This window comes from Leopardus geoffroyi, chromosome C1 (assembly GCF_018350155.1).
Source record: "Leopardus geoffroyi isolate Oge1 chromosome C1, O.geoffroyi_Oge1_pat1.0, whole genome shotgun sequence".
NCBI lineage: Eukaryota > Metazoa > Chordata > Mammalia > Carnivora > Felidae > Leopardus > Leopardus geoffroyi.
The window spans coordinates 193,093,683-193,105,896 of NC_059328.1; the positions used below are offsets into that span (position 1 = coordinate 193,093,683).

General features: G+C 42.3%; 1 long non-coding RNA gene across 1 annotated transcript in view; it reads right to left on the minus strand.

The window, feature by feature from the left end:
- Nucleotides 1-429: 429 nt before the first annotated feature.
- The window catches only part of LOC123599376, a 39,360-nt gene continuing 27,575 nt past the window's right edge, over nucleotides 430-12,214 (minus strand). The window contains exon 3 of the long non-coding RNA XR_006713116.1: nucleotides 430-897. This is a non-coding gene — a long non-coding RNA (uncharacterized LOC123599376). The remainder of the gene's footprint in view (nucleotides 898-12,214) is intronic.

Below are 12,214 nucleotides of genomic sequence, written 5' to 3' on the forward strand. Positions count from 1 at the left end.
TATGGTGTCATTAATCATCCTGAATACAAAATGTTAACTTTAAACTGGTCACACTGTATTAAATGCTCCCCTAACCGTAAAGCAATTTGATTTGCGAGTCTGTAAAAAGCTGGATGTTTAGGATTTAGTGTAACGAGCACGTGGAACACATTTCTCTATTCGATTTCTCAACAGTTTGCTTTACCTGAAGTTAAGTTTTATTGTTTTGTTTGGGTATGTTTTCCCTTCACTGGATACGGTGATTGTTAGAAGTCATTTTCCTACAACATGAAAACAGGACTGTTTTCTCAATCTCTCTGTATTGACACTGAGGACTAATTAAACTACCTTACCCACATTTTCAATATTTAACACATTAGGACATTACAGAAAGTGGAAAAAAACCACTGGAAATGAGATGGCGGGGGTGGGGTGGGGTGGGGGGATGATTGCAGACCTCTATCCGCACATCACCCTGGTGTGCCCTGTTCCAGAAACCCCATTTGTTATCAAGTATTGACTGAGATTTTACAAGTTAAATGATGTGGGGTCTTATGTTTCTTTTCACACAGCTAAGTGTAGCTGATGACCGTTGTGGTGGAAACATTTCCTCTTTTGTCTTTGGGCTGAGTGATATACAAAGGGAGAGTAGTTGTTTAATTTTGGGTATAATATTTACCTGGTTACTAAGAAACATTCCAGTCCATCTTTAACTCACCTTTTATATCAGACAAAGATTTCTTAGGCATATGACACTTTGTCTACATTATTAAATAGTTTTCTTTACTCCAGTCATTTATAAAAATAACTCATTGGGTGGCATTTTCATATTTTAAAAATCTGTACTGTAATTCCATTTCTGTTGAAAGTCTTTTTGTGGATTACAGAAGTAATGCCTGCTCGTTATAGATAGATAATCTGCAAAATACAAAGAAAACCTTAAATCACCCATAATGCCTCCAGGCAATATTTTCAAAGGCCCATGTAACCATTTTGAATCGTACAGAGATGTTTAAAACACTCATTGAAGACGGTTTCCTTTCCTTTTCATTTGGAATAAACCGCTAAGCAGTTTAGGACCCTCTGTGTGACAGGTAACAGAGTGATTCCATGTCATTTTAAATTCAACTTTTGTCAGTAGTACCTCTCTTCATGGGGACATTTATTTTTGACCACTTTGCAAGGAGATTAAAATGAAAATGTACGAAGTGTCCCAGAAGGTAGTCTGCTTTGAAAAGCTGTTTACTTGCCTCAGGCGCGATTTGGGAGGGTAAAGGTCAAGGATGAGTCACGAGAAAGCCCCATGGGCTGTCCATTCAGACGGGCTCAATACTCTTTCATTTCTCTCTGTTTTCGTTGACACCAGCTGTGTCTACCTTAATCCTCCCTGTGAGTTTACATCTTTTTTCTTAATAATCTATAAGCAAACCATAGAAAAGGGGCATGTGTTGACTAGAAAGTAATGGTGGGGGAGCAGGTGATAGGAAGAAAAGGCAAGGAAAAAAAGTGTAATGGGTAGCAAATTCCTTTTTATACAATGTCAGAGAAGCCAACCGCATATTTAATGAGCCTTGGTTTGACTCAAAGCATTGGTGGAAGCTACGGTTCTTAAACATTATCCAATACCCGAAACAAGGGAACGTTAATATCCTAAATTTCTTATAAGAATCTCAAAGCACTTTCCACAAATTACCTTTTTGTGTAAGTGTAATAGGGGACACATACAGTTTCACGATTTTGAAGGCGTTAGTGACCATGAACGTTGAATACAATGAGCCTAGTAGATTATATGTAAGGTTGGTATTTTGCGTGCATGCTTCCAGTAAATAGCACTACCTAAGTAAGATGTGCTGCCCTAAGCGCCCCCGCCCCCTTTCGTAAAACGGAAAAAAGTAGGGATGAACCGGCATTTTAATGGATTTCTGAACCCTTCAGTGTGAAAAGAATGGGAAGTAGGTGGCAGAAGGAAAATCAGTGCATCTTGGTCAAATCTCTTGGTCAAAAGGATATGTGAATGTGCTGACAGGATAAGAGGAGAATGTTTAAAAGAGAAAAAAAAAAAGAGAGAGAGAAGAAGAACAAAGACAACAAAAGTCCTGAAAATACACTGCCATGGCCAACTATCTGAAGAATCCAATTAAGAACTTATTAATTGAGTGACATCTAGGTTGGTACATTCACTGATGGACAATGCCTGATTGTGGCTCCACCCGCAGAAGGCAGCAGGTTGGAACCCTGTTTTGAGGTTTCTAGAAAAAGCGGTGCTGATGCTGTGATCTACAAGGAAAAACGGGGCAACAAAAGCATCAAAGACAGAGAATACCCTAGGCAACAGCTAGGGAATTTTCAGCATATTATTATTTCATTTCTCGTTCAAAGGAAAAAAACAATCTTTAATATGAGCCGCCAAGGTGGGGGTGGGGTGGGGAAAGGAGGGAAGGGTCGTCTCTCCGGAGAGACAGGAGCACAGCCTGGAAGTGATGGGTAAGGCTGAAATGCTGAGTGCTCCGTAGTAACCCGTGGCAACAGCCATTCCCAGAACAGCTGTCAAGCAGTGACTTAAATGGATGACCCCAGTGCTGGGTTTGTTTTTATTTGGTTGCTTGTTTTTTAACCCTGATATATGGCTTTGAACACCAAGGAACTCTCTTTTCTAGGAGACATAAACTGGCAAATATTTTAGGTTCTGAATGTACCTTTTCTTAAATACCCAAGGGAAACAATGTTACTTCCAGAAGCACCAAAGAACTGGCTAATGTATTACCCTTAAAAGCCCAAATCCCAAAATTTAGTACATGCCGTGTGCAAGTACTATCATTCGAATTAATGCTTTCTGCCACTTTCGAGAAAATAATGCTGCGTGCCCCATTTCTCCCCTCCTATGCTAGCCCAGCAGAGGCACATTGCCTGGATCTGAGCCCTAACTCCTCCACCAGATATTAGCCATGTATTTCAAGGCAGCCACGGACTGTCTCCGCACCTCAGTTTATACATCTAGAAAATGCGGGTAATCATGTGACCTACCTCTTAGCAATGCTGTAAGAATTAAATGAGTGCAGGTAAAGCACTTAGCACGGTGCTTGGCTCATGAGAAATGTCCAGTATAAGTTAGCTAGCTATTATTACCATATTTTATCAAATGAAAAATGCCATCCCTTGTACAAATAAACCATTATTTCATGTGCCACTAAGAAAGGAACATTGATGTCAATACACAAGTAGGTAACACAATACTTTCTTGCAGTCCTTCATTTTATACTGTGTCAAAAGTTCTTCTAAACTTATTAGATACATATTTTATCAGAGATCATTCTTGTACATATGTCAAAAGGGAAATGTAAGTTAAAGAAACACTTGAACGTATTCCTCAAACTTCTCAGCATTAGGGCCTGATTCTACTGAATCTCTTTTTGAATTATCAGAGCTCTGTACCAAGACCACCGTGGAACACTGCTGATCACACAAAACTGGGTTTATTAAACTTGCTGAGCAAGAGAACGCACCAGCTTGATAGCGTCTTAGTGTTTTCAAAAGAGGAGTCAGGGGAGGGTACTTGTGGGGCTCAGGGAAGTCTGCAGTAGTCATAAGGTGGGTTGGGGCAGAAGATAGTGAGGGTTGGATGAGAACAGGTCAGAGTTTGTAATGAGAGGAGTCGCTGGAAGCCAGTGATCTTAGCCAGGCGTGAATGGGTCAGAACAAGCTGATGTTAAAACACTTCCAACTTGGGGCGCCTGGGTGGCTTGGTCGGTTAGGCGTCCGACTTCGGCTCAGGTCATGATCTCATAGTCCATGAGTTCGAGCCCCGCGTTGGGCTCTGTGCTGACAGCTTGGAGCCTGGAGCCTGTTTCAGATTCTGTGTCTCCCTCTCTCTCTGCCCCTCCCCTGTTCATGCTCTGTCTCTCTCTGTCTCAAAAATAAATAAACGTTAAAAAAAAAATTAAAAAAACAAAACAAACACTTTCAACTTGGTTTGCTGTGCCTATCACGGTCTGTATAGTTTGTCTGCTTTGCCAGTCACTATGGTTTTGCAAGCTGTGGTTTCTGTTTTATTTCCTACCCATTGTCATCAACGTCCATATTTTCCACCAACATCATGTTCTGTGTCCTTACAAGTGTGGGTGATGAAGGGGCGCCTGGGTGGCTCAGTCGGTTGAGCGTCCGACTGCAGCTCAAGTCATGATCTTCCAGTTCGTGGGTTCGAGCCCCGTGTCGGGTTCTGTGCTGACAGCTCGGAGCCTGGAGCCTGCTTCGGATTCTGTGTCTCCCTCTTTCTCTGCCCCTCCCCTGCTCACACTCTGTCTCTCAAAAATTAACAAACATTTAAAAAAATTAAAAAACAAACAAACAAATGTCAGTCTTATTGCCTCCAGGACTTCCTTTGCAGTAGCTGGCACCCATTCTGGACACTGTAATACCCGTGTGCATAGTGCTGAGAGCCCCATCACCACTGTGACCAGGCTGCTGATGATTTTGATATGCCTCCTGACTTCAAAAATCATGTGAAAATATGAAAAAAATGGTGCATCTTAGAATCAAACAAATGCAGAAATAATTTGATAACAATAAAATCTACTTTTCATCTTGGAGAGTAGAACCAACTCTGTGTTCATACTCCCATTAAAGAACTGGCCAGTGTGGAACATGAGGCAAAAGGTGTATCATAAAACTACACCATAAGAACACTTATCGCCTTACACCCCCTCTCTGAGCCCTAAAGGAAGTTCTTATTGCTTTGTTCTGATCCTTATAATTTTAGTATTAATTTTGTCTCCTCAACTGAGCAACTCACTAATTTTTCAAAGCTTTGTCTACTGGGAAAGTATCTGGATCCAGAAGGAATGATCTAAATCATGTAGACAGGAAATCTCCATTGGGTTCTGCCCATGGAATTGCCATGCCACAGGATGAAACTAGAAAAGATAAAGACACTCTAAGGTACTTTTTAAATTGGATCTTTAAAAATTGGATGGATCTGAACTTCATTTCATTGTAACTTGCCCAATGGCAAAACCTAATAAGGAGCACAACAGCAGCTCTCAGGAAGATAAGCCCAGGAGCAGATAATCCATCAGAACCCCAACCTTTGGACTCACTGTGATTTCCAAGAGACAGTGAGTCTGTGTGCCCATTAATGTGCTGGATGGGTTTGCAGCGGGAGAGAACTGAAAATTCATGTATATTATCAATACTAGTATAATACAGTATCAATCTCTAAAAGATTACCCAAAGTGTCAGGGGTAGATATAATGGCTGTATCACCTTATGACCAGTATGGGTCAAGGATGAGATCCCATCCCAGGAAGCCCTTTAAAGTTTCCATACAGTGAATAGATGTTGGGGCTTCACCCCCCCCCCCAATCTTGAATAGGAATTCACATCAAAATAACACTAAGTCAGAAAACAAGTATAAGAAACCCAATAAGGATCTGCTTTCTCCACGACTATTTTGAGACTTTTTCTGAGATATGAAAAATCTGGGTTGTTTTTTGTTTTTTGTTTTTTTTTTTTTTTGCTTTTTCAACAAAAGAAATGTGAGCTACCCCTGCATTGCTAATGTCCTGAACATATGCTTTGTCTGCCTGCTGGGTTATCCACACTGGGTGGCATCTTAGTTTGCTTCTGGATCAGGAAATGCTCTTGGCTTTAGGCTGTGCAAAATGGAGACATTCAAATAAAATTGTGAACTTTTTTGTGTTCATTTGTAAGCAAAATCCCTCCCCTACCCCTTTCCTAACCCAGTGTCAAATGGATTGTTTCTTCAAGTATGATTCAGATTTTCTTCACTGCAGATTATTCACCCTGTTGGGTTTCTTTATCTGAAATTATCCTGGGGAACCTTTGTGTTTGAAGTACAAAATGATATGAAAAGTCAAGTTTAAAAAAAAAAAAAAAAAGGCAAACCTAAAAGCCGAAGGCGGGTGTTGGAAGCAGGAAAATCGTTCCTTGAACTCCCCAGGAGTTGATCAAAGAGACAGCCATAAATTGCAACAAAGGCAGAGATCTACTCTGCTCTGAGCGCCAGCCAGAAACACTGGAAATGTTTCATTATTTATTTCATTAATTCTGTGATAGCAATCTCTACTGACAAGATTTGCAAATCTAATCATTTATTAATGAAACGTGTCTGGTGGATTGTGCCCAAGATCTTCCTTAGGTCCCAGCCTCTGCATGGCTAAAGCCCTTTGCTAGCTGCCGGCCTGCTCTCTTGCCACGATATGACATTGGGATTTCCAAGGTCCTCACCAGGGACTCTCTGAGCTCACAGGCACATTCAAAGATGGCTGCCAGACTCAGCCCTGCTCTAAGGACCAGTATGATGGCCACTTCCTGGTACGATGATAACCAACACGATTACTTCTATTTGTAGAAAACATTCTCTGAGAATCACAACATCAAGTGTGTGGGTTTAAGCCATGGTGCAAACAGGAATGAATCTTTCCAGCTGTATCTGCATTGTTGCTACCCACCCTGATGCAGAGAAGGCTTAACCTGACTCTTGACTAAGACATTGATTTTTCCTAGAAATTTCACCATGGTTTCAGATATTTCAAAAATCTCAGCCTGTTTCCTTGGCAACCGTCTAAGCTTTATTCCCTATGAACCAATGTGGCATGATGCATCAGTAAACAGCGAAGCAGCAGCCACCCAACTTGCAGGCTTCCTGAAGATTTCCTGGAAAGCGATCCCTGCCCTGAGCTATTTCACAGGCACTGTTGTTGATAGTCCACAGAGCGCAGCTAAAAAAATAATAAAAGTTCCATAACCGTGTGCATGGGGAACAACAGCGTTTATGGAGATAATGAAATGCAGAAATGAAAACCCCTCAGCAAAGCCCCTTTAGATGTGCCTAAGCTCTGTTCATTAATCTGTGATAATTAGACTTATTTGCAGAGGTTAACAGCAGTGGCACATGGTAATTAAGCACTCCCTCTCTACCAGAGGGATCGAAAATGCTTCTCGTGTGACGTGTGTCCACTCTTCAGGACATTTTATGCTGGTTTCACAGCTCAGGTGTCCTATAAGAGAAAGAAATTGTATTCTAGACAGCCATGACCAGACCTTCCTTTCCATAATGAGTGGCACCATTGAATTTTAGTTGCAAGCTCCCCAGTGAGAATGACATAAGGTTAGAATTATTACCTCCAATCACTGACTGGCTGTATCACTTTGGGCAAGCTGTTAAATCCTTTTGCCTTAGTTTCCCCATGTATAAAATGGGGATTAAGAATACCTTCATCCGCGTGTTGTTGTGATTATTTAATAATGATAACAACGATAACAGCTAACATGCATCGAATGTTTACAATATGCCATGCGCTGTTCTGAGCCCCTTACATATACTCATATTAAATCTCATTTTACAAATGAAGAAATTAGAGCACAATGGATGGGGTACCTTGCCCAAGACCAAACTTTGGGAGCAAATAATTTAATCCACTTGGAAGCATCCAAGTCCCTGGTGAGCAAAGTCCCTCCAAATGGGCACGGACTCGTGGTTTTGAAAAATGTATTTGCTCTCCCTCCTCTAGAATGAGAATAATATTTATGCACTAAAATGACTTTATCCTTGGCAACAGTCACCATGTGGGTTTAGGCTAGGCACAGTGGCATAATCCTATCTATGAAGAAATCCATTAATAAAGAATTACTGAAATGCAGAAAGGAGATGTTCCACTTCTCCCTAGTTTTAGTAATTGCACTTAAATGAGAAAGTATATGCAAAGCTCTCACTACGGTGCTCTGTGCATACTAAATGCTCAATAAACGGTGGCTAGTATTATTAAAGAAGTGAATGTGCAGGAGAGCTGCACAAAGGATGAAACATATGTTTCACCTCATATGCACGTGACTATGGACATACTCGAGTTTGCAGTCATCCCTAAGTTCACGCACAGTGTGATTTTGATCTATTCCAGTCAAAGAGTAGATATGTCATCTCTGGCACTAAAAAGGAAGAAATGAACGAAACTAGCCCCCTATTTACATGATACACAAGAAGCACTCAAAATGGATTAAACTTAAGTGTAAGACCGCAAGCCATAAAACTCCTAGAAGAAAACAATTGGTAAACTCCATGAAATTGATGATGGCAATGATTTTTTGGATTTGCAACCATAACAAAGGCAACCAAAGCAAAAAGAAAAATATGGGACTCTACCAAACTAAAAAGCCTCTGCACAGCAAGAGAAGCCATCAGCGATAGGAAAGGTAACCTATGGAATGGGAGGAAATATTTGCAAACCACATATCCAATAGATAAGGGGTTAATATCCAAAATATATAAGAAACTCATATAATTCAAAACAAAGCAAAGCAAAACAAAAACCACTCACAACCAGTTAAAAAGTGGGCAAAGGACCTGAATAGACATTTTTTTTAAAGAAGGCATACAAATGACCAACGGGTACATGAAAAGGTGTTTAATATCACTAATCAGCAGGTAAACGCAAATCAAAATTACAGTGAGATATCACCTCACACCTGTTATGATGTTTGCTATCAAAAAGAGAGGAAATGCTTGTGAGGATGTAGAGAAAAGGGAATCCTTGCATACTATTGGTGGGAATGTAAACTGGTGCAGCCACTGTGGAAAATAGCACAAAGGTTCCTCAAGAAAATAAAAATAGACCTACCATGTGATCCAGCAATCCCATGTCTGGGTATGTCTCCAAAGGAAACAAAATCACTGTCTCAAAGAGATATCTGTGTTCCCCCGTCAGTTGCAGCATTATTCACAATAGCCAAGGTTTGGAAATAGTCAGGGTATGGAAACGACCCAAGTGTCAGTCGACATATGAATGGATAAAGAATACGTGGTATATGTGTACAGTTTGATATTATTCATCCATTAAAAAAAAAAAAAAAAAAAAGGAAACCTTGCCATTTGTGACCTGGATAAAACTGGAGGGCATTATGCTAAGTGAAATAAGCCAGATAAGAAAAACAAATACTGCATAGTATCACTTAGTGGTGGACCATAAAAAAAAAAAAAAAAAAAAAGAAAAATTGAACTCATAGAAACAGACTAGGATTGTGGTTGTCAGGGTCTGGTGTGGGTGGTGGGCAGGCTGGTCTGGTGTGAAGAATGAAGTAGGGAGAGGCTGATAGAAGGACCCAAACTTTCAGTTACGAGTAAGGTCTGAATATCTAATGTATGACATGATGACTACAGTTGATAATACTGAATTGTATAATTGAAATTTGCTAAGAGAGTGGAATTTAAGGGTTCTCACCAAAATAAAGGTGAGTATATGGGGTGATGGATGTGTTAATTAGCTCCATGGTGGGAATCGCTTCACAACGTATATGTATAGCAAACCATCATGCCGTATTCCTTAAATGTATTATAATTTTGCCAATTACACCTCAATAAATCTAGAGAGAAAAAGAAGATGAAGAGAAAAAAAGAGAAGGAGGGAGAAGAAGTCGGGGAGCGATCGGGGCTGGGGGGTGAGTAGGGAATGGGGAAGAGAGAGAGGAAGAGACAGAGACAGAAACAGAGAGATAGAGACAGAGAGAGAAGACAGAGACAGAGAAAGAGAGAAAAACAGGGAACATATCTTTAAAAAACAACTAAACTTCCCAGTCCTCAAATCTCAGAAAGGGGAATTCAAGTCTCGGGGGCTAAGAAGAAGAGAAGGGTTTTGCCTGGATTTAAGTTGTTACCAAATCAGAAAGTGGTAACAGAATGATAGCTGCTTTTCCTCGACACGGGGTTCGTTTTGAACTAGTATTTCAGGATAGCCTCACCTTTGTTACCTTTACTCGTTATTCACGTTGTGGTTGAAGCCATGCTCATGTTTCTCACGGGCAGTCTAGAATCGGGATCTCCGCAGAGACATAAAAAGCCCAAAGCCCAAGCTTGGCTGATTTTCCACACACAGCTGGTACATTCATTAGCAGTTCCTGACTTCTCTCTCTGCACCAATGTGCAAATGGGCAGCATGGCGCTTGTTTTTGCAAATCCTCTTTTTTACTTTTTTTTTTTTTTTTTTTTTGGCTTTTGAAAGACAGGCACTGACACTTTCCACAAAGAAAGAAAATCCCTTGCAGCACCAAGGAAAGAATGAAAGGAGCTCTAAGGAATGATCTGGGAAGGTTCACCCATCCTCATTCACATGGGAAATCTGTCCTACACCTTCCTGCCTCCCCTCGGATTGCCCTTACCTTTGTCCTCTGACCTGAATTTCCCCTGCGAGATCAACCTCATTGACCTTGTGGGTGCTGCCACTGTCCCAGAAAACAGGGCAATGCTGACCCCAACACAGCCCTGATTGTCTCGGGGGCGGGGGGGATGTTTATGGGGGGGGTGGGGAGTAGTTTTCTAAAATGGCGTGTTGGGGTGGGTTTTCCATTCATACACAGAAAGGGGACACAAGATTTAACTGATCGTTTGGGAGGAGGCCTTGTCATGTCACCATTCTATGGTTGCTGAATGAACTCAACATCGCGGGGCTTTGCAAACACCATTTGTACACCTCTTCACGTTGTCAGATTTCCAGCATACGCAGGATACTTTCCACTTTCCTTTCATTAATTGGACCGGACGGAATGTGAATTCCAGCCTTCACCTGATAGTTAACCTGTCTTTTCATTCGATGGTCCCTTTATTTAAGATTCCTTCCCCCCCCCCACATCCGCCAAGTTTTTGACAGCAGATCTGATGATCCAGATAAGATTCTATGTGTGATTATTACAGCTGCGTGTCTTGTGTTTGAATCACGAGAATCTAAGCTGAGCGATGGAGATTGGGAGAGATAGAAAAAGATTCCTCTTGTTAAAGTAAATTAATTAGTTGGATTTATATGAGGAGACAGAAGGGAGGAAGCCAGGCTGTGTCCCATATTAATAACTCACTTGGGAGAAGCCAGATTGGATTGAAAGCAAAAGAAGGGGGTAGGGGTGGGGGTGGGGGGGAGCACCGTGCCACTTTGGAAGAGAAGTAGCTTTAGTTTTCCTCACTTTGCACGCCGTAACCCTCACAGACACAAACGCACATCCTCATTCCTGACATGAAAATGATGTCATCTTTCTTTTTGACTCACCAACCAGACTACATTAATCCCCTGCAGCGTGAGGGCCAGCAGGAGGCTGCTTAAGGGACTTCAGGCCTGTGAATAAATGATGACCCAGTGGTTAGGGGCGGCAGCCTAGACACATTCAGGATGCATTAAAGCAATTAGCTGGAAAAGAAGCAAGAGCACCATTTCCAACCCCCAAGAAGGACCAGGCCGTGCTTGGAACGGGGTGACGAGCTGTACAGCTGAGGGCTGGTAAGAACCACTTAGCAGAACAGCTCCACATGAGAGGAGGCGGGTGTTCACCCCTTGGCCTTATTTGATACTAGTGCCATTTGGGGGTGTGTGTGCGGGGGGCGGGGGGTGGATTTCAGGATCATAGGGGCCATGAAACAAACAAACAAACAAAAACTACTTGTGCAAATCAGTGTACCCGAAGCAGCCTCGTCACAGATGAGCCCAAACCGTGGTTTGCAAACCGGTGTCCCGCTAGCTGAGTCTGGCCCACGGACGTTTTTTTTTTCTGCTTGGCCTGACTTTGGGCCAACATGAAAAAAAAAAAAAAAAATCTGGAGACTTCACAAAACCCTGGCAAGTCTGAAAATGCCGGGCTGGCATTCCTTTACGACACCAATCTGCTAGAGCTGAGTGCCAGCTTCACTCTGATACGCACCTTGTGCTCTCCCGTTTACCACCGTCCTCAGCGCTCACTACCAGTGTGCTCCCCACCCCTCCCTCCCTCATTTACTTCTCCACGGACCCTGGAGGCATTTGGGCTTGAGACCTTGACCTTAAATGGCTTCTGAGTTAGGCTCGCCCAGGAAGACCAGGTTAAAATCCGGAGCTCGTAAGCGCAGTTTGCCCACGGACCCTCCCCAGTTGGTGGCCCTGAAAGGTTGGCCTCTGGCCTTGCACGGTGCCTCCTACACTCGCTCGGCTATTTCAGCCCGGTCAGGAATGGTGGCCACGAAGCGACAATTAACGACAAAGCGGTAACCCAACGCGGCTTTCAATTCTGCGACAACTGCAGGCTTGGGCAGTATTGATGCCCACCAGAATAAGAACAGTCAAAAATGTCACGAGTTAAATAAAATGCCAGCCAAAGCATCTCGGAGATCCAGAAACCGCTTGGCATATTTTGTGACGCGTACTTCACGGGGCAGCGGGGACGTGAGAAATAGCCCCGACCTAGTAAGAACAGCCTCGCCAAGGCCGAC